The 24,951-nt window shown below is 34.5% G+C and overlaps 1 protein-coding gene and 1 long non-coding RNA gene across 2 annotated transcripts in view; one reads left to right on the forward strand and one right to left on the reverse strand.

Annotated features, from left to right (window-relative positions):
• LOC140756594 (inactive dipeptidyl peptidase 10) overlaps positions 1-24,951 on the reverse strand; it is a 183,472-nt gene that overhangs the window by 128,944 nt on the left and 29,577 nt on the right. The gene's annotated exons all lie outside the window — the stretch shown is intronic.
• On the forward strand, positions 949-3,318 carry LOC140756504 (uncharacterized). The gene is made up of 2 exons (XR_012103891.1): positions 949-1,197; positions 2,120-3,318. It is a non-coding gene; the product is annotated as an uncharacterized LOC140756504 (long non-coding RNA).

Consider the following 24,951-nt stretch of genomic DNA (forward strand, 5'->3'; position numbering starts at 1 on the left):
AAACCAGTTTATCTTTGACTATTTAAGGGTCTGATAATGTGGCTCGGAGTCAAAATATGTAACTCCTCAACCGATGGGAATAATGGAGTTGTGTTTGAAGATATTTGATGTACGTTCTAATGAAATTACAAAGCCAGTTCATCATTGACTATTTAAGGGTCTGATAATGTGGCTCGGAGTCAAAATATGTAACTCCTCAACCGATGGGAATAATTGAGTTGTGTTTGAAGATATTTGGTGTAGGTTCTAATGAAATTACAAAGCCAGTTCATCATTGACTATTTAAGGGTCTGCTAATGTGGCTCGGAGACAAAATATGTAACTCCTCAACCGATGGGAATAATTGAGTTGTGTTTGAAGATATTTGGTGTAGGTTCTAATGAAATTGAAAAACCAGTTTATCTTTGACTATTTAAGGGTCTGATAATGTGGCTCGGAGTCAAAATATGTAACTCCTCAACCGATGGGAATAATTGACTTGTGTTTGAAGATATTTGGTGTAGGTTCTAATGAAATTGCGAGGCCAGTTTATCATTGACTATTTGAGGATCTGATAATGTGGCTCGGAGACAAAATATGTAACTCCTCAACCAATGGGAATAATTGAGTTGTGTTTGAAGATATTTGCTGTAGGTTCTAATGAAATTGCAAAGCCAGTTCATCATTGACTATTTAGTTAGGTTAGGTTGGAACATATAAGACAATATAAAACTAAGCGAGCAGGGCGCGGCAGCGCCCTGCGAGCGGGCGGTTCCAATCAATGTAAATTCAGACCTTACCTTAATTCGTGATCTCGTTTATACAATTTTATATTGTATTAATATAAATGTTATTTTATTTCATGGTGATCTGAAATATAATTGAGAATTACAATGTATCCTTCTTCCCACTCGTCGGCATCGCGATTGTTTAGCCTTTAAAAACAAAAAAAAATTTAAAGACCACTGACACTGCGTATGACAGTGACAGCTCCGGATTCCTCACTTCTTTTTCGCGCTTCCAAGGCATCGTGATACTATTTTTTCAAAGTTTTGTTAAACGTGTATAGTGAAGCAAAGCTAGTGAAAAAATGAAGAAAATGGAAACTAGGAATGAAGAATCACGTCTGCGTAGTTGTAGTCGCAGTAGCAGGAATTTACGAAGCAATTCTTCGGATTGGATCACCGGTTCAGAGGTTATGTACAAATTACTTACCAGGTATGTAAGAAAATAATGCATTATTCACCTTTTACAGTATGTGTGCACGACTATAAAAATGCCTAAATAACTAACATATTCTCATAAAGAAACTATATTGTTCGCAAAACTTTTTCGTATCTACAACTTCAAAACTATTCATGCACGTCAATCTCGCTGTTGCACATTACAGACACCAAACGGTGCTCATATTCGCCATTAACCGTAAGATGTTTGCATTTTTATGCATATAATTTAGCAATTAATGGTCCAAATATAAAATGCACCCGAGCCATTGAGTACGAGATACTCGTTGCGTCTCTTTGTCGACACTAAATGTTTCCCATGTTCACCATTAAGCACGAGATGCTGGCCCTAACATTTATATGTGGCAAATGTTCAAATATTCAAAGAGTCACAACCGTCGAGTACGAGATACTCCTAGTGTTACTTTGTTGACACTAAACGGTTCACTCACTCGCCATTGAGTACGAGATACTCGCGCTAACATTTCTATGTGGCAAGTGGTCGAATATACAAAGCATCAGAACCGTCGAGTACGAGATACTCCAAGTGTTACTTTGTTGACACTAAACATTTCACTCATTCGCCATTGAGTACGAGATACTCGCGCTAACAGTTCTATGTGGCAAGTGGTCGAATATACAAAGCATCAGAACCGTCAAGTACGAGATACTCCAAGTGTTACTTTGTTGACACTAAACATTTCACTCATTCGCCATTGAGTACGAGATACCTGCGCTAATACTTATATGTGGCAAATGGCTTGAATGCTCCATCACTAGCTATTGCACTAACAATACACAGTATAAAGCATGAATGATTTATAAGCACCAAGCTAGAGCTGCTACAACACAAGGTTATGCCAACCCTGTTATACCAACTCTGACAAAATAATTTTCAGAACCAGCTATAATTTCAGGAATCATTCATGGAGTTATTGCAAATAGCAAAACATATTTGTAACTTTATGACAAAACAGTGTCCTAACAGAAATGGAAAATATTATGTTAACATACTGGGACAACGAGTGAATACAATAATATCATCAGAGTTCTCTAAAATTGGGAGGTATGTGTGAAGCAACTGGATGAATAACATATTCCAATGAGAACTGAGGAAATCAACCTGGTACATTTTGATGCTCTTCTCAGAATAACACTTTAACTAGTGCTACCTATAAAGGTCATAATAGGTAATTTATGCTCCACCACAATACACACGATAAAAATATGTGCAATACATGGTGAAGAACAGAAAATAGGAATCATCACATTGCTGGTGCGCTAACCCATAACAAATATAACCCCGTGCATATAAGAATCTTATCAGGATTCACCGCACAGCATGATGCTCATGAGCTCATGTAACGGAATCATACTGAAGACATTGAAACTCACTTAGCTGCATTACAAATGATAGAAGACTAACTATCTTATCAGAAAACAATGTCTAAAATAGACATTTGTGACATAAATGTTTTATGCAGCACCCCGTTGCCAATTTGAAATTGGTTGAGATTGGTTGTTCCACACAAATCAATTGTGTTATATGATATTAAAATTTAATATATGGCGTCAAGATAAAAATCTTACAACATTGATGACAAAATTATCTTTGTATACTAGTTAATCCAATGCTCGATCTCAAATGATAATAGATGTGCTCCTCACATTATCACATACACACTGGTGTATATACATGACAACTGTTTCATGTTAACCTGAAATAGAACAGAAGGCATGCTCTCTCAAAAGAACCACCTCAGGAGGACAATGATTAAGCAAACAAGACTCCGGCTTATTGATACTGACACATATCTGTCCAATATATTTTTAGTCACATGAAGAAAGAATACTATAAGTATCTCATATATTGGAACCAGCGTCTGAAGTCCTAGCTTTGATAGTAGCATTCTGTGTTAATACCTCAACACAATTGAGCAGAGTTCATTGATTTGTTATGGATACTCTATAGTTCCTACTCAATTTCAGCTGTTTTATAAGCAAATAACAGGTACCTATACATGGCTCAAAGTAAACAATATTACATGGGTTATATTGTAGTACCTCTTACTCACATATATATAAATTATGTATAATAAAATTTAATCAGTTACCAGCTATATGTTTGATTTGATATCTTGTGGGCTAGGTATATGAATATCCTAACATCCAGATTAGGTGTATTTCAAGATATTGCGGATTTCAGGAAATACTCGTATTATTAAGGTATAACTCTAAGGAGATTTGTATCAAGGAGTACAATCAGAACTATAATGCACCACTTAACTACTGGTACAGAGTACCTACTTAAAGTCATTGAGCTTACATAATATATATAACTCTATTATATATAGATGTAACTTGAATTGAAGTTTTTAAATTATCTATTTAATACACTGGTTTACAGTGATAATCAATCCAGAAGTCTGGAGTTGTCTTTGGACACAAATACCTTTATGATTTATTCTAAGGCCAGGTACTATAACAATACCTGCAATACCATAACATTACAAATGTGCTAAATAATAAATGTCCATACTTGTAAATAATTCAAAAACCTTGTTTAGTATTACTTATTTATGTGGCATATGTGACATAAATGCAAATATGTGAATGTCAAGAGTGAACTTTATGTACAAATGTGAGAATTTACACAAATTAACATTTTGGATTTCGTTACACTTATCTTTCAGTGACTCAATAGGAATAAATACAGTAATAATTAAAGGTTTGGAAGTTCAGTCCACAAACATACGGTTAATTATTAAATATCTGCACATATCTTTCACTTTTACTGTACATAACTGCTTAAAATATGAGGTTGATCATCATGAAAAAAATTACTAAAGATTGATAGTACCTATGTAATGTTCTACAACAGAAGCCTGGTACTCCCAACATTACAAAAAGCAATCAAATAATAATATATTATTTATATTGTTGCTTAAACATTTCCTTCAGCAACACCGGGTTTATATAGAAACATGCATCATACATTTATACACCAGTCATCAGGTCAACAAATAACACAGCAGCCCATTAATCCTGGAATAAAGACAAGCATAATATGAGAATTGCTATTGCACTTAAGCCTTCATAATGTCTATGTTAGTTACACTAAAACTGAAATTGTTATCATTTCATAATGAAGCTTAGGCTAAGGGTAAATAATGTCCACCATGGTAATATGTGACACATTAATGATATAAAATTAATAACAATATTATTATATCATGTGAATGGCCAGCCATTAATATGATATCTTCTTTGGGTCTTTTATGCCTAGTGTGTATACCTAGATGCTCTTATAAAACATAAAACAACAAAGAAAGTAAGCTGCATGTCCAATCAATTTTCAAATGTAAATCTAGAATTAATAGGAATTCCTTAGGGGTATGTGTGATGAACGTTACTATATAGGACTCTAACATTACTATATAGGACACACATGGCAGACATCTTGCCCGGAACAAAGAAAACTATATTATATATATAAATTATTATTATAATTATTATATATAGAAGATTTATCTACTTTTCTTTTTCTTAAAGAATTAAGATGGAGAAAAATGTGGGTAACTTAACTTAACTTGTGGGTAAAATAACTTTATAATTTATCACTGTCAGCTGTAACTAGAACCAGTTGTGTTAGTAATCATTACAGGCTAAGTAAGTCAGAACCCCATGGAAGTTATAAAATATTTGACTTATTAAAACTGAATTAATCCTGGGAATGCTCAGCATAAATACTTTTGAGTAAAGATAAGCTTTTCTGGTCTAGTCATGAATGGGGTTTGAAATAATCATATACATAAATACTGTTATGAAAACTGATATCAACTTATACATACACATAACTGATAGTTACACACATTTTTAGGAAAAGATGTTAGATCGAAAGTCAGATTGGATTTCAAAAGGAAACGCATCATAAGCTTTCCAACCAACCATATAGATATGTAACTTTACAGAGGGCATGCATAAGCATGGGACAGCAAAAAATATAACTTTTGCAAATCCGATACATACCTACGAAAACAGGAAGTCATATAAAACTAAAATGTTTCATTGATCTAAGAATGATCATGTCCCTCTTGAACATGCACACTAATATAAGGAAACAAAGTAGGTATAACACCCAATATTATACCGGGTATACCTACAACATAAAATATAAATTTATCTCACATGGGGCATATATCCTCCCAAGATCAAATCAAATACCCAATCATAATTTATATTTATATACATAATATTCAACATGGGATGGCTTCCTATTTTAATAATATTGGAATACATACAATGTACCTACTGGTACATATAAGTATAGTATTATATAAAAGTACATTATTATATAATGCACATCACATATGAAACATATTTATACATATATTGCTATATAGCAAAGGAAATAGTATTATTTGTGTCAATAAAATTGACCAAGTAATTCATTCTACACATAATTATGACATACTATGGAGGGTAGAAAACATATTTTCGACCTTGTATGTATTTATTTTTTGCAAGGTGCAAAAGCTTGAATTGAATAATCATTAATACTGATTAAATTACAATATTACTATTATTATTATTGTTGGCCAATTTTAGTAATAATATATTTAGAGAAAAATATTGCATTATTATTGCACTGAATATTATTTCATCTAATTCAGAGGGAATCTCACTTAGTACTATGTGTTTCAGAACATTTCATCCATATTATACAGTAAGAGTAAATATTCAGTTAGCAATCCTAATAATTATATATATTTTATAATTATACCTAATTAAGAGAAAAATTTGTTATTAATATGATATTTTCATATTGTATTTTTATATATATATATTTCTTATTATTAAGAATAAATCTCACTAAGCACTATGGATTTCACAACATCTCATCCATATGATGCAGAACGAATAAATATTCAGCAATGTAATTAAATCCATATAATAATATATATGTATGGTAATAAATCTTTAATTTAATTACATGTCCCATTGTTGCAGTTGTCTCTAAACATCTACATTGTAATTCTCAATTATATTTCAGATCACCATGAAATAAAATTGAAAATTAGACGAGCTTACCTGTAAGCGAAGTCTGATTATAATTTTATGAATGGTGATCTGAAATATAATTACCCACCCTCCCAAAATCAAAACCCATACTGCAACAATAAGAACAAGAGTCTCCTAGATATAGACAGCATGCATATTATCAAGGAGACTAAGTTGGAAATGATAGACTCTAAATTAAGTGAGGAATCCGGAGCTGTCACTGTCATACGCAGTGTCAGTGGTCTTTAAATTTTTTTTTGTTTTTAAAGGCTAAACAATCGCGATGCCGACGAGTGGGAAGAAGGATACATTGTAATTCTCAATTATATTTCAGATCACCATTCATAAAATTATAATCAGACTTCGCTTACAGGTAAGCTCGTCTAATTTTCAATTATGTCATCACTAAAAAGGGTGAAAAAAAATTTTTAACAAAAAATACAACCGACTTCTATGTCACTACAAAGTAAAAAATAATTCAAATAAATGTTGGTTTAGTACATATTTCTGAAGTCGGCGCTCAATATATTTCGTTGGATAACGATGTCAACAGCGTATCTAATATGAGCGTATCAATATATTTCGTTGGATAACGATGTCAACAGCGTATCTAATATGAGCGCCGACTTCAGAAATATGTACTAAACCAACATTTATTTGAATTATTTTTTACTTTGTAGTGACATAGAAGTCGGTTGTATTTTTTGTTAAAAATTTTTTAATTTTCTACCATAAACCTTGTTTTTTATTATTATTACTGTATGGAACGAAATTGAGGTAATATAAATATTAGAAAATGTGAATTGATCTTCATTTGTTTAGATTATTATTTTATTATTGTTGCATTAATTTAATATTATCAAAAATAAGAATCTACCATAGTTTCGGGATCGCGGACGAGTGCTATTAGCGTACCCGTGGTCCCGACAAAAGGCGTCCAGAGGAACACCGTGGGGTTTTAGCCGGTAGGAGTCCGGCATATCCTCTCCGCTACCCCCGCAGCTGAGAGGAACCCATGAAGGGTTTCCCCACGAAAAAGAAAAAAAAAAAAAAGGTATATACTAAAACAATCTACGAATACATCGGAGCGCCGTGTGCTTAATACAAAATACACTCGTATAACATCACGGGCTGGTACAATCTCTTATCGGCTACGACGTCACATGTGCAACGACATATCGTTGCGAACGTCACGTGCCGTTTTCTACGGAACGTCAAATGTTACGAGCGCAATTGACGTTACATTCCACATTTCAGAGTAGGGTTGGTAAGAACAGTATCGTGGAAATATTTTTTAACAATTACATAATACAAATTAATTTCATGTCAGAAATAATTTTAATTAACTTTGTAATTAGTCTTTGTGATAAGGGTTAAATAACTAACCTAATTATTATATCTTTCTGATTGAGGTGGTTGTAGTGATTGCGCGTTGTATTTTAGTTTGAAATGCTTTCCCCCTATATTTTTATGTGGACACTTATTTCAGACGTTTTTATTAAAATAGGGGTAGTAAACATTTTGTGATCGAATATACCCGTATAATTAGTTGTAATTCTTTTAGATTTGAAGTTATAGATAATAGATATGGTCCAAAAATACGAGTAGTATCGACCTCGAAGTAGGTGAAACTAAAAGGTAGGATATACTCTGTCGTCGGAAAACAAAAAATATATTCCTGGTTGACGATTTTGAAGAATGGGGCCGTGGTTGCATATATATTAGTATATTACGATTTATAATAAAATTATTTCGGGCCACCCCTAACACACATCCTCGTACATCACGTGGAAAGCTACAATAGGCACGCGTTGTCGAGCCGGCCACCATAACATTCGCAACTTCACCATAGTCTATTTGAATCGAATAACAGATGGTATAAAGGCTTTTAAAATAAATCTTTAAGAAGGCGGGCAATGTTGTCCACAGGTTTTATTTTTATAGCAGACGAGCATGCAGTCCACCTGATGGTAAGTGGCTACTGTCGGGCATGAACATATGTAATCAATCCCAGATAAGATTAGTTTCCTGCTTGAAGTCGGCCACAGCTGCGTCGCTACCTTTGAGGACTAAGCTGGAATACCTCGAAAAAGTATGTCTACCTCCCTTACCACACCTTTCAAACTAGAACACAGCAGCGCTAACTACTGCTGTTAACATTTTCGCGAAATTGAGTTATTAACATTCTTTTTACTGACATGAGTGACCCATTTTAACTGGACACGCTTCTCATTTTACAAATATCTTATAACGAGCGCTTCTATTTCTTTTTTATAATATAAGAGTAGCAGACGAGCATGCAGTCCACCTGATGGTAAGTGGCTACTGCCGCCCATGGACATCTGTAATCAACCCCAGATAGGATTAGATATTCCTACCTGAGGTCGGCCACAGATGCGCCGCTACCCCTGAGGACTAAGCTGGAACGCCTAGGAAAAGTATGTCGCCCTTACCACACCCTTCAAACCGGAACACAGCAACGCTTAACACTGCTGTTATTAGGTAGAAATAGGTGTGGCGGTGGTGCCGCCGGAGTAGAACCACAAAGGGTTCTACCACCTTTATAAAAATCTATTACGAGGTTATTACACATTAAGCGTGGTCTAACCCTTCGTGGTTCCATTCTGAAGGTACCATTGCCACAATTACTTTGGCCTAACAAAAGTGTCAAGTGATGATGTCTGAAAAGACTTATACGAGAAGGGTGAGACTTATACGAGCAGTTAAGTGGTGCAACTTATCTTCAGCCGACCATAGGTAACACTCTAATCCTATCTTATGTTTATTACAGATATCTCTAGGCGTCCATAATGAGTAAAGATTAAATTTTCCAGTATCCCGTCAATAATTTTAAAGAAATAAGCACTTATTCTGTAAGTATTTGCTTGCGCTCAGCGAAAGTTTCATTCAAGATATTTCAAAGTTGTTTTACTTTCATTTCATATTTAAGCCAAAGTATTTATTCAAAACTGAGAAAGAATGCCTTTTGAAAGCCAAATTGTTGAAAGTTTTAAGAATTCTTTGAAAGCGCTTTGCCTTAAATTCGTTTGCTTGAGTTTTATTTTGCAATATTTACTTATAATCATTTATTTACACAATTTTGTTTCATTGTTGGGCATTTTTTTTTTCAAAATGAATAATATTTATGATAGTCTGGTTGTGGAGTCGACTACGCTATCTGACTGCCCATGGATAGATTCGATATAACTTTAAAATACTATGGAGACTATAAAAAATAGGACCCTATCATTTTTAATGAGGATTTTGAATAATTCAGGTGTATACTATAAAAAAATTGCAACTAAAATGGAAATACCATTACTTTTCTTCTAGTAAAAACAAAACAATAAATTGTGTATAATATGCTAGGTACCTAGCTACTTTCATCTTTACTTTATTGCTAGATCATAACAGTTTTATTGGCGAATCTCCGATATTGTGGGCAATTAGATTTAGTTTGGTTTATGATCAAACATCGATCGCTGAAGTGTTTGTATGACGCACTCCCAGACTATATAGTTCACATAAAAGAAACTGACATTCACACCGTAGTGTAATTAGCGGAAATAGTGTAATTTACACACTTTGTACTCAAAGTAGAGAGTACATAAGCTGTGGTATATGTGGGGGCCTCCCATTCGGTAAAATTTTTGAAATTTAGTTTCTTCGGTTTATTTAACTTGCAGATTGCAGGTGATAGATTTTAATGTACATCGTATTTTCATTGGGCGAAATAAAATACATAATATGTTTTCTTTAAAAAACCCTCAAATGTCTGTATAGTTTATCGCCCTAATTTCCTCAGAAACCCATATTAGACCCAGAGTTAAAAGTTCTACGTAAAAACTTTAATTCTATAAAAATAGCCTACTACTTATTTTAATTGTACTTATCTTAATTCTAAATCTAAACGGTCAGTTTTCAAATAAAAATACAGTTACATTAAATATGGATACGAAAAAAAATACTGAAAACGTAAGTATTGAATTTCTTCGCGACAACTTATCGTAAGATTTAGTTCAAGTTCGAACAAGACACCTTCTTTCATTACATTTACGCGTGTCTAAGGTTTCTTTAAGTCTTTAGAATTTAAACTAGCATTCCTTTGTAGCTCCGTGTGTGTTTAAAGATAAAAATCGTAAGACAGATTGGTAGAAGAAAATGAAATATTCTTTGTACATTTGAAATTATTAAACGTCGTTGCTTTTTAGGAGTTATAAACTCTTAAAACTTCTTCTTTTTAGTACTTCTTTTAAAGTTTTCTTGAGGTAAGAGATGCTGAGAAGAAGAGAGATCTCTAGAAAAGAATTAGCTTTTATCGAGAGAAGGAATTACCACAACTCTGGCCATAGTTTACTCTCAAAATAACACTTTCCCTAATGGCGTTATCTCTCTACCGTTTAAGCAATTAATAATAACTTCCTAAAATGCACAAAACATCAATAATCTGTCCTGGGATTAGAACTCCGATGTCCCATCGTGATACAATAAATTCATACTACTTGGCTTATTTACACCACTCCGTAACACGGGTCATTATTACAAATTACACAACATTGTACTCAAACACTTACAATAATACCAACATAACACTTATAAAGACATTACAACGTATAATTTGAAAGACCCTCGGCATCTGTTACGCGTCGGTGTAACGTCGGCCGGTCGTTTAGTAATATTACGATGTTATGAAAATGTTCAGTACTGGCATTCAAGGGAATGTGTTATTATCGTATATATAGGTAAAGTTATTTTTTTATCTAGGGATTTACCTTAATATTGCGTGTACAAAAGAGGAAAAGTCGCTGTGGTTCGATCTTGATATTGTATTTTTCAGCTTACTTTTTTTATAATATAGGAGTAGCAGACGAGCATGCAGTCCAACTGATGGTAATTGGCTACTGCCGCCCATGGACATCTGTATTACCCCAGATAGGATTTAGATATTCCTACCTGTGGTCGGCCACAGATGCGCCGCTACCCCTGAGGACCAAGCTGGAACGCCTCGGAAAAGTCTGTCTCCCTTACCACACCCTTAAACCGCAACACAGCAGCGCCTAACACTGCTGTTATTAGGTAGAAATAGGTGTGGCGGTGGTGCCGCCAGAGTAGAACCACAGAGGGTTCAACCACCTTCAAAAGTGAGGAGGGTTTAAGCCATACTTTATTACGTTGGCCAAGTGGGAATTGGTAAATTTCACACACCTCTTTTTGATGTTTCAGGAATATAGCTTTCCTCACGATGTTTTCCTCTGCCAAAATATACTTATGAAGTCTACCCATTTGACTAGCGCGGTGGCCTATTCCATAATATCGTATTACTGATTAATTTTGAGAGGATTGGATGATTTGGTGATGAATAAATGGGCAACAGATTTCACTACGATATATGGAAGAGCGATAGTCCAATGTAATGTTATAGGTTCCCAGATTGGACGGTACCTTGCCGTTACTTTTTATGGGTAGACGTGCTATCGGTTTGAGAGGTAATAACAGTATTTTATAGTTATTTTCACGTTAAGGGCCTTTACATACATATAGCGAGCGGCAAGCATTTTCGCAATAACCAAGTTATCTATTGTTTGCCTGTCGAAGATTGACATTTGATAATAGAGTGCTGAAATGGCCAAATGTCCAAATATGATAGGAAAAACATTGGATGGCCTATTAATAACAGACGTAAGCTGTTTATAAAAGCGACTCAGTCAGTGAAATAAAATTGATATTAATGAAATGTTTTTTGTAATGTGTTTGTTTAAATTTTGTAATTATATTAATAATTATAAATTTCCCATATTTTAATTCAATCAAACCTTACATTGCCAAAAAACACGTCGTGGTTACCCCTTATGTGTGACCGGTATATAAAAATTTCGGAATGAGAAAAAATATCTACAGATGTAGAGGCAAAATTGCACATGTATAATTCCAATATGCGATGTTACACGGAAACCTAGTGTTTCTTTAGGAAGCTAATGCATGAGCGACTGTTCATGTCTACAAATGACGCCGACAATCACAGCTTATCTGTATTGGTTTTCCCACCGCTCGTCACCGACAGTCGGCGTCGCTTGTTGACATGAATTAACGCTCGTATTAGCTAACTGTCGCCCGTCTGTTACCACCCTAAACGTTGAAGGCGTTTAAATTAAAAGATAAATTACCGTAACTACTTGTGTTACAAAATATTTCTCCGTATTTTTTCAGAATAAGTAAAGAGATTTATTTCAAATGATTAAACCAATTCAAGTGTACAATTGCCGCGAAATGTGCCATTAGACGCTGCAGTTTTAAATCTCGAGCACAAAAACAGGCTCAGCTGCAAATAAATGGAAATTCCCGGAATTTAATGCCGGGAATGTGAGCTTATTTGGAAACTTTTATAAGCACGAAGTTCTCGGTATAAACTCCGAAGTTTTAAGTGTTCCAAAATGGTATACAATTTTCAATTGGACACACTCGTAACTAAGAAAACTTTTGCAAGACAATTTTAATAAATTATTTTTTTGTAATAAAAAGTAAAATGCAGATTTGGTACTCCGTCTTTTATATTAAGTTTGTTGTCTGTTTTTATTACGAATCGCGGTTACCAATAGTTACTATACTTGTCTGGGATTAATTGGGATATAAAAAGACTTGGCGGAGGCGCTGCCGTGCCTCCAGATAGTAAGGAGTTCCTTTATTTATATAACTGAAGTATTAAACCTTTACGCATGGACGTCAGTACCCTGAGTATGAGTTTTTACGTTTTTACAAAAATTACTGTTTTTGTATTTGTTTACGTATTTGCCCATACATTTCCAGCGGCACCTAGCGGACTGTATCAGAACTGATTGGAAATGCGCTTCCATTACCCAAAATTATCTCCAAAAATAAATAAAAATCCCAGAAGAAGAGCAAAATATGTACAAATATAATTATAGATATTACGCATCGTAATCAGATTAACAATAAACATTAATCTATGTTTTGATCCATTAATTTGTCTAGATTATCAGTGCATGTTTAGGATGTAATCGTCAAGCCAATTAATTTGTTCCACTTGGCTACGCTCGCGACGGCACTGAAAGGTCGATCGCGGTCACAAAGTGACATTTTCACTGCTGGCAGAATAATCTAGTTCGCGAATAGAAACACTTAAATAGATCCAGTTGATTAATGGATCAGAAAAAAAGAGGAACTCTTCAGTGGTATGGCTTTGGGGTCATGTATCAGGGTCAAGGTCATATGTGTTGTTATTGGTAGTCATATATAAGTATAGATATCTCACCACCTTGTATTTGAAGGAAAACATTAAATGGCTGACACGTAAGTAAAATTTCTGTCTGTTTTCCCATTACGTCTCCCACTGTCATGGTGTAATGTACGCGGTACAATGCCGACATGTGCAGTTAAGTGGTGCAAAAACAACACGAAATCGAAGAAAAAGTACAGAGAAATATCGTTTTATTCGTAAATGCTGTAAAAACTACATTTTTTTTTATATTTGTCAAACACGAAAATAGATGACAGTGAGTAATCTTTACTAATCTACGTTGGTAGTGTTAGTAATACTTTTCTAATATTGTGACACAGGTTACTAAATATTATGAAGAACAGTTATGAAAATTTTAGATTATAAAATTATTATTTTCATTATTTAAAAGAAAAAAGGCAACGTTGTATTATTTTTTTATAAAAAATACATTTTTGAAACTGTGTTTAAAGTTTTAAACTGCCAGTAACATATTTTAACCAAAATAAATTATATTTATTAAAGCAAAGAAAATAATTAAGTATTAAATTAAATAAATTAATTTGGCTAAGTATACTCGTACATTTATAGAAAATGTTGTTGAGACTTTTGGCGTTTGTACGAGTATTATACTTGTATGAACGTAAAAACGTGCTCGGAAAGTATCTCATAACGCTTCGAGGAATACAAAAAATCAATCCGGATATCCGCACAGATAAAACGGATAATACAAATTCCAGCCACAAGCAAGAATAGAGCCGAGAAACCGCAGCTTAGTCGCCCAAATACTTCACTATTGTTTTTTGAAGCTTAAGGTAAGCGCGCAGTGCGGTTTTCAACGCGGCGGTTGGATGCTAATTTTGTTTTGTCTTTTTTTTTTATTACATGGTCTGATGCTGTTAGTTAGGGTGCATTGGCCTGATATTCTTACCAGGCATGTCTTAATGGATTTAATCTGAACGCATCAGAAAGATAGATCTACCTTCAGTTTTCATAGAGGAAATTCTACAATAATTAATGTGATATAGTTTACAGACCACGAAGTGCTAGTTTAAAATCCTTCAATTTTTATAAAAGTACATCAAATTCTAATGTAAGACCTATATATTTCTCTTTTAGATTTAGTATCTACTAGTTTCTACTACTAGATTCTACTTATATTCTGATGATAATTGTAATAGTTTTACTGGTAAGATTAATTGTAATACAATAGAAGCCGAGCAAGCTGATATTTATGTCGGATTTTTTCATATGAGGTGGTGTAGCTGTACAAGTCAATTACAATACGTTGTCGTGTCCCAGTAGTTCTATACAAAAGAATCGTAATTCATTCTAAAGACTGTCACGTTTTGCAAATAAAAACCGAGCATAATTAACAGCAGTGCGGGGTAAGCCTTAAGAGAAAATTGTTTTAACGCCCCTATTGCTTCACGATATAAAAACGCTCAACGGATTTCTAGACAGATAAAAACGGATAATATAAATTCCAGGCCATAATCTCGAGGAAGCCGAAAAACCACAGCTTAGGACCCAAAATACCTTTAGTATTGTTCTTTTTGTGACCATTATAAGGATGTATATAACTCATATTTACTTTTGAAATTTAATAAGGCCTTCCGGTTATTTTAAAGTTACCTATCTCTGACATCAATCCATCACTGTCCCGCTAGTGGGCATAGGTCTTTTATCAGAATGTGAAGGATTAGGTCAGAGTCATTGCATTGGATTATACATATATATATTGATTGATTGTATAACGGGTCCTCACTTTCCTATTTATTTATTTATTACATTACTTGTAATATTTGCCAATAACAGTCGATATTTAAATTGAAACATAAATTGAATTGAACCGTTGATAAACATGGCTACAAGTACACAAATACCTACAAAGTCCTGTGTGTGGCACGGGTATTTGTGTACGTGTTGAAAGTGTGGACAAACAAAATAATAAAGGCTTACCTCCGTGAAGTCGTCCATCGTATTTGTCGTCTATTTGAGTACTGTGAGCGCACGTATTTGCAGTGGTTGGCAGACAGGCGGACATTGTGATAAAAAGAGTTTAAATGTGTGTTGAAAGGTCTTTAAAATTGTTTTTGTTTTTTTAACGCTTTCTACACTCACAGCCCCACACTCCCTTTATCGTGGGTGCTATGGACTTACTTTTTTTATAATATAGGAGTAGCAGACGAGCATGCAGTCCAACTGATGGTAATTGGCTACTGCCGCCCATGGACATCTGTATTACCCCAGATAGGATTAGATATTTCCTACCTGAGGTCGGCCACAGATGCGCCGCTACCCCTGAGGACCAAGCTGGAACGCCTCGGAAAAGTCTGTCTCCCTTACCACACCCTTCAAACCGGAACACAGCAGCGCCTAACACTGCTGTTAATAGGTGTGGCGGTGGTGCCGCCGGAGTAGAACCACAAAGGGTTCAACCACCTTCAAAAGTGAGGAGGGTTTAAGCCATACTTTATTACGTTGGCCAAGTGGGAATTGGTAAATTTCACTCACCTCTTTTTGATGTTTCAGGAATATAGCTTTCCTCACGATGTTTTCCTCTGCCAAAATATACTTATGAAGTCTACCCATTCACATTTGACTAGCGCGGTGGCCTATTCCATAATATCGTATTCCTGATTCATTTTGAGAGGATGGGATGATTTGGTGATGAGTAAATGGGCAACAGATTTCACTACGATACATGGAAGAGCGATAGTCCAATGTAATGTTATAGGTTCCCAGATTGGACGGTACCTTGCCGTTACTTTTTATGGGTAGACGTGCTATCGGTTTGAGAGGTAATAACAGTATTTTATAGTTATTTTCACGTTAAGGGCCTTTACATACATATAGCGAGCGGCAAGCATTTTCGCAATAACCAAGTTATCTATTGTTTGCCTGTCCAAATGTCCAAATATGATAGGAAAAACATTGGATAGATGGCCTATTAATAACAGACGTAAGCTGTTTATAAAAGCGACTCAGTCAGTGAAATAAAATTGAAATTAATGAAATGTTTTTTTTTTGTAATGTGCAAATATGTTTTTTTGTAATGTGTTTGTTTAAATTTTGTAATTATATTATTAATTATAAATTTCCCATATTTTAATTCAATCAAACCTTACATTGCCAAAAAACACGTCGTGGTTACCCCTTATCTGTGACCGGTATATAAAAATTTCGGAATGAGAAAAAATATCTCACTACAGATGTAGAGGCAAAATTGCACATGTATAATTCCAATATGCGATGTTACACGGAAACCTAGTGTTTTTTTAGGAAGCTAATACATGAGCGACCGTTCATGTCTACAAATGACGCCGACAATCACAGCTTATCTGTATTGGTTTTCCCACCGATCGTCACCGACAGTCGGCGTCGCCTGATGACATGAATTAACGCTCGTATTAGCTAACTGTCGCCCGTCTGTTACCACCCTAAACGTTGAAGGCGTTTAAATTAAAAGATAAATTACCGTAACTACTTGTGTTACAAAATATTTCTCCGTATTTTTTCAGAATAAGTAAAGAGATTTATTTCAACTGATTAAACCAATTCAAGTGTACAATTGCCGCGAAATGTGCCATTAGACGCTGCAGTTTTAAATCTCGAGCACAAAAACAGGCTCAGCTGCAAATAAATGGAAATTCCCGGAATTTAATGCTGGGAATGTGAGCTTATTTGGAAACTTTTATAAGCACGAAGTTCTCGGTATAAACTCCGAAGTTTTAAGTGTTCCAAAATGGTATACAATTGTCACAGTCGTTGGACACACTCGTAACTAACAAAACTTTTGCAGGACAATTTTAATAAATTATTTTTTTGTAATAAAAATTAAAATGCAGATTTGGTACTCCGTCTTTAATATTATGTTTTTTGTCTATTTTTATTACGAACCGCGGTTACCAATAGTTACTATACTTGTTTGGGATTCATTGGGATGTAAAAAGACTTGGCGGAGGCACTGCCGTGCCTCTAGATAGCAAGGAGTTCCTTTATTTATATAACTGAAGTATTAAACCTTTACGCACGGACATCAGTACCTTAGTATGAGATTTACGTTTTTCAAAAAATACTGCTTTTGTATTTGTTTACGTATTTGCCCATACATTTCCAATCAGAGCACCTAGCGGACTGTATCAGAACTGATAGGAAATGCGCTTCCATTACCCAAAAATATCTCCAAAAATAAATAAAAATCCCAGACGAAGAACAAAAATGAATGATTCGGGAGCATTACTTACGCATGTCCTCCAATACTTGAGCCTTCCAACTTTCCTTAACTCACTGTGTTGTATATATTTATTTGTACATATTATATATTTATATATAATTTATATTTCTTATTATTATATGTAGATATTGTATGTTTTTTTTCTTACAGTTGTATTTCTTGTTTATGCCTACCACATGTTATCGCCATCACCCAGGGTCGACTGGCAGAGAATGCCATTAGGCACTAAGTTTACCCTTTGTAACCCTTAGTTTAAGGTGCACAAAAATAAACAAATAACTTAATAAAATGTACAAATATAATTATAGATATGACGCATCGTAATCAGATTAACAATAAACATTTATCTATGTTTTGGTCAATTAATTTGTCTAGATTATCAGTGCATGTTTAGGATGTAATCGTCAAGCCAATTAATCTGTTCCACTTGGCTCCGCTCGCGACTGGCACTGAAAGGTCGATCGCGGTCACAAAGTGACATTTTCACTGCTGGCAGAATAATCTAGTTCGCGAATAGAAACACTTAAATAGATCTAGTTGATTAATCGATCAGAAAAAAAGAGGAACTCTTCAGTGGTATGGCTTTGGGGTCATGTATCAGGGTCAAGGTCATATGTGTTGTTATTGGTAGTCATAGATAAGTATAGATATCTCATCACCTTGTATTTGAAGGAAAACATTAAATGGCTGACACGTATGTAAAATGTCTGACTGTTTTCCCATTACGTCTCCCACTGTCATGGTGTAATGTACGCGGTACAATGCCGACATGTGCAGTTAAGTGGTGCAAAAACAACACGAAATCGAAGAAAAAGTACAGAGAAATATCGTTTCATTCGTAAATGCTCTAAAAACTACATTTTTTTTTAATATTTGTTAAACACGAAAATAGATGACAGTGACAATTTCAATTGTCAAAACTGGTTACATTTTCTTGTTAGGAGTGAGTAATCTTTACTAATCTATGTTGGTAGTGTTAGTAATACTTTTCTAATATTGTGACACAGGTTACTAAATATTATGAAGAACAGTTATCAAAATTTTAGATTATAAAATTAATATTTTCATTATTTAAAAGAAAATCGGCAACGTTGTATTAATTTTTATAAAAAATACATTTTTAAAACTGCGTTTAAAGTTTTAAACTGCCAGTAACATATTTTAGACTAAATAAATTATATTTATTAAAACAAAGAAAATAATTAAGTATTAAATTGAATAAATTAATTTGGCTAAGTATACTCGTACATTTATAGAAAATGTCGAAGACTTTTGGCGTTTGTACGAGTATTATATGAACGTAAAAACGTGCTTCGAAAGTATCTCATAACGCTTCGAGAAATACAAAAAATCAATCCGGATATCCGCACAGATAAAACGGATAATACAAATTCCAGCCACAAGCACGAATAGAGCCGAGAAACCGCGGCTTAGTCGCCCAAATACTTCACTATTGTTTTTTGAAGCTTAAGGTAAGCGCGCACTGCGGTTTTCAACGCGGCGGTTGGATGCGCTAATGGCTGCTAATTTTGTTTTGTTTTTTTTTATTACATGGTCTGATGCTGTTAGTTAGGGTTCATTGGCCTGATATTCTTACCAGGCATGTCTTAAAGGATTTAATCTGAACGAAGCACAGATCTTCAGTTTTCATTGAGGAAATTCCACAATAATTAATGTGATATAGTTTACAGACCACGAACTGCTAGTTTAAAATCCTTCAATTTTTATAAAAGTACATCAAATTCTAATGTCAGACCTATATATTTCTCTTTTAGATTTAGTATCTACTAGTTTCTACTACTAGATTCTACTTATATTCTGATGATAATTGTAATACTTTTACTGGTAAGATTAATTGTAATACAATAGAAGCCAAGCAAGCTGATATTTATGTCGGATTTTTTCATATGAGGTGGTGTAGCTGTACAAGTCAATTACAATACGTTGTCGTGTCCCAGTAGGTCTATACAAACCGTGTTTCATTTCATTCTAAAGACTGTCCCACCTTTTGCAAATAAAAACCGAGCGTAATTAACAGCAGTGCGCGGTGAGTCTTAAGAGAAAATTGTTTTAACGCCCCTATTGCTTCACGATATAAAAACGCTCTACGGATTTCTGGACAGATAAAAACGGATAATATAAATTCCAGGCCATAATCTCGAGGTAGCCGAAAAACCACAGCTTAGGACCCAAAATAGGACCTTTAGTATTGTTCTTTTTGCGACCATTATAAGGGTGTATAAAACCCATATTTACTTTTGAAATTTAATAAGGCCTTCCGATTATTTTTAAGTTACCTATCTCTGACATCAATCCATCAGTACCGGGCATAGGTCTTTTATCAGAATGTGAAGGATTAGGTCACAGTCATTGCATTGGATCTACGAGTACATATATATATTGATTGATTGTATAACGAGTCCTCACTTTCCTTTTTATTTATATATATAATAACAGTCGATATTTAAATTGAAACATAAATTGAATTGAACCGTTGATAAACATAGCTACAAGTACACAAATACCTACAAAGTCCTGTGTGTGGCACGGGTATGTGTATGTGTTCAATGTTTGGACAAACAAAATAATAAAGGCTTACCTCCGTGAAGTCGTCCATCGTATGTGTCGTCTATTTGAGTACTGTGAGCGTACATGTGGTTGGCAGGCAGGCGGACATCGTGATAAAGAGTTAAAATGTGTGTTGAAAGGTCTTTGAAATAGTTATCTTTTATAATAGCAGTAGTAATCTCGCTTCTATAGCCGACCTCAGGTAGAAATATCTTATCCTATCTGGGGTTTATTAATGGTATGCATGGGTAGCAGTATCCACTTACCATCAGGTGGACTGCATGCTCGTCTAATAATCTCGTATTATAAAAAATATAACGAGGAAATAGCAAACGAGCATGCAGTCCACCTGATTGTAAGTGGCTACTGCTGTTTATGGACATCACTAATAAATCCAAATAAGATTAGAGTGCCTGAGGTCGGCTACAGATGCGTTGCTACCAACTGAGCTACTACTACTACTGAGGACTAAGTTGGAATGCCTCAGATAAGTATGTCCCTTGCCACATCCTTTAAATTAGCAAAGCAACGCTTACAACGCTGTTATAAGACAGAAATGTGTATGACGATGGTGATTCTGGAATCGGATCACGAATAGTTTTATCGCCTGAAAAGTTTCTACCACTTTCAAACCTTTGAAAATAAACTTTGGCGTAGGCGTTGAACACACTAGAAAAGGAGCACATCATTCGTATAAGACATGTATAGTTCCATATATACAAAAGTATATATGGCCCTACTACCTAATGTTATAAATAGCTAATAAACATACAAGTTTTCCTTGACATACTTACGACGCCTTATTTAATATAGCTTTAATTGAATATAACTTGGTTACGGAGCTTCGTTTAAGTTTAAGAGAAGTTCATTTAAATTTAAATCAGATTTGCTTTGCTTTAAAAAGATTACCCAAATCGTTTCAGCAGATTCCCAGATAAATCAGTGCTGACAGAAAGACAAGAATTAATTAAATCGTGTTTATATTATGGTAACGTGTAAATGGTTTGTTTATTCTTTGAGATTTATTATTATATAACTGTATAATAATATAAATAAAATATTAACTTTTTTATAGATATATTATTGTCACTAACTAGCTAACCCGGCAAACTTTTTGTCGCCTCAGAATCTATTTATGAAATTTATTTCATATTTACTCAGCTTTCAAACCTTCCCTAGACTTCCACAAATAATTCAAAACTAAAGTTAGCCAAATCGCTCCAGCCGTTCTCGACTTTTAACGAGACTAATGATTAGCAATTGATTTATGTATATACTGTCCCACTGCTGGGCACGGATCTCCATTCATGAGAAGTATGTATATATGTATATGTAAGTATTATGTGTAATTTCATGTATTACGCTGGACTTGTTAGCCTTTATATACCTTTCAGATTTTTTTTATAAATGTTAGGCCTTACTTGAGTAGGTTGACTCACGATGTTTTTTGAACGTTAAAGGTTAAATAATATAAAATATCATTAATTTCTTATTTGTAATACACAGATTATTTCAAAATATTCGAGGGAGATAGAATACCTGGGATTCGAATCCCACACTCCTAGCGTAAGAATCCTTGATATTATAATATCGTCGTCGTTTTAAATTAACAGAACAAACAATTTAGTAATAGTATACAAAATATAATAAAAAAAACATTAGGTAATATTTAAACTTTATTTGTGTGTATAGAACATAAAAGTGAATTTATAAACCAAATGTTTGTGAACAAATTTAATTAGAAACTATACACCGTTGAATTAATGTGCCCATTAATAGTTTTAGAGTGTGTATGTGAGCTTGTGGTGTAATTACAGAATGGGAAATTAACTTTAAATCAACGTATAAAGGTACATTAATCAGATGTAGTGTGTGGCAAAACAAAATCATAGACATTTTCGTATTGTACAGTTGCTGTTGCTCTAGCATCCTTATTACCTTCACCAGTTTTGGGTGGCGAGCTTAAAACTGAGCGGGGCAAGAAGACTGTGGGCTGCTATAATTTATTCCTGACGACATTGTCTTTTAATCTTAAAATAATTGAGTTCGGAAAAAGTAAAGGAATATATAGTTAATTTGATTTTCGTGACTGTTACTGATGCAACATTTATCTGATAATCTATTTCGCGATAACTTCTTGAAGAGAAGTAATGAAAAATACAAATAATTGGGCAAGTGCAAGTTGAACTCGCATGCGGACGGTTCCGTACCACCAAAGTATTTTATGCTCTAACTGCCACCATTATGCATCCTCTGTAAAAAATCAAGTGTCTATCTATTACGGTTCCAGGGATAGAGCCCTGTGACAGACGGATAGACAGCGAAGTCTTAGTAATAGGGTTCCGTTTTTACCCTTTGGGTACCTAACCCTAAAAAGACAGCTTAATTCAGTTCATTTTTTTTTAATTTTAGGTTTGTATTTTTAAATCTGAAATTGTATGGTGTTTATTGCACCAACGTTTAATTCAATCACGTTTATTTTCCAACACACTGGCGCCAACGTGCAATAAGCTCCAGCTTCTGGACCGTAAAATTGGCTCTAAATCAATCCGTTTAACTGATTTGGGTCAAACAGCTGTCGTAAACTAAATCACAAACCAATTGTGAAATTGCTCCTACCCTTCACCGCTTTCGGGGTGTAAACTACCCCCTACCCCTTGGAATCTGTTTCCGTTTATAGCTGCAGCGCTTTTTAGGTTCTACTGTTGGGCAACTATCTCTTTCTTTGTTTATAATATAAGAGTAGCATACGAGATTGCAGCCTACTTGATGGTAAGTGGCTACTGCTGCCTATGGACATTTGTAATACACCAGATAGGATAAGATATTCCTACCTGAGGTCGGCCACAGATCCGCCGCTACCCCTGAGGACTAAGCTGGAATGCTTCGGAAATGTATGTCTCCCTTACCACACCCTTCACACTAGTATACAGTAGTGTTTAACACTGTTGTTATTACGCAGAAATAAGTATGGTGGTGGTGCCTCTTGAGTTGAATAACAGAGGGCCCTACCACCTTCAGAAATATGTTTTACGAGCAATTTATCTTCTTTATTTCTTTTTAAACTTCTATATTAAAAAAAAGTCCTCCACCAATCCAGTACATGGCAGGACATAACAAAGAACATTCTATTCTATTCTGTGCCATTCTGAACGTTCAATTCTGTTCTTGTCAAATCCATTTCGCTGCATTCAATTTCACCCTAAGTATATTTATTATTCAATTCAATACCTTCTACCTATAGTGTACCTACTGTATCAAAAGATGTCTTCAGAGTGTACAGTGAACAACTAAGTTTAGTTGTCCAACTAAGTAACTCTGAGTGTCCCACGTTCGAACTTTAGCAATCGATGTCAGATGTCCTACTACGTCTTGTCTGGTTAGACTTCCGCAAAAGTTTGTTTCTCTAAGGAAGTTCTAGTCTATAGAAATTGTGCACTTACGTCTAAGTAGTCTAATTTAAATATCAGTCAGTAAATATAGTCAGTGTGTAGAGAAATAAATGTGATTAGTCTCATAGCATTTTAGGCATTTAATAATAACAAGTATATGTAAAACGTACCTACATCTAATTCAAGTAAATTTGCAAAAAATATGTAAAAAAATGTTTCAAAAATATTTGCTTAATTAATATGATAACATTAAATTCTTACTTATTTTTTTAATGGCAACATTTATTGCTTAGTCCCTAATTATGTTTTAGTGCGATGACAGATGGCGTTGTAGTGTGGAGCTAAGACACCTTAATATAAGTTAGTGTTAGAGTATTATTAAGTTAGTTACAATAAAGACTTCATCCTATCAACACGCCTTTAATTAAGAACCTGCCTGCGACATCACTACATTGGGACCCTGCCAGGATTTAAGATGATGCTTAACTTTATGAAGACACAAATACGAATAGACAAGACAATATATAGACTTTAGAAGATAGAGTTTCCATCAAAGTACACAGTTCAAAGTCCTGTGCCTAGCGAGGCAAGAAGCACTTAATTCCGCTCGTCACGCAATTACACAGCCACTTAGAGGAACGTCTCAGCGTCTCTGACGTCTTTCTAAATTGGTGTACGAAACCGATAAAACTGATTTTCTTGCCAAAACAAAGTATATCATGAACGACTTGATCGTATATTAAGACGTATTAAGCAGGTATGTTGTGTGCAGGTATGGGATATGACATTTCGGATCTGGATACTGATATGAAAGATATTATATTGGTTATGGATATAAAATATTTATATGGTTAGGGATATAGATTTATTTCAGATATTCAATTTTTACATGATTGTAAAGGTAAAGAAAAATTGAAACAGGTAGTGATTTCATTTCAGTAAAGGAATGCGCGTGGCTGCTTCCATATGTGTGCCTCATTCAGATTCCGCCTCTAACCATACATATCGTGTGCTCATCCGTATGAAGATAAAGTGCGAATGTTTATTTCTAGCCTAGTAAATGTTTCTTCAGTGCGACAACAGATGGCTTTGTATCTATTCTATCAAGTTTGCATAGACAGAACATTACATGTATAGGTTTTAGAAGATAGAGTTTCCATCAAAGTACATAGTTCAAAGTCCTGTGCCTAGCGAGGCAAGAAGCACTTAACTCCGCTCGTCACGCAATTACACAGCCACTTAGAGAAACGTCTC

Source organism: Epargyreus clarus, unplaced genomic scaffold (genome assembly GCF_041222505.1).
Source record: "Epargyreus clarus isolate Ecla_fem2 unplaced genomic scaffold, WU_Ecla_fem_2.2 ptg000035l, whole genome shotgun sequence".
NCBI lineage: Eukaryota > Metazoa > Arthropoda > Insecta > Lepidoptera > Hesperiidae > Epargyreus > Epargyreus clarus.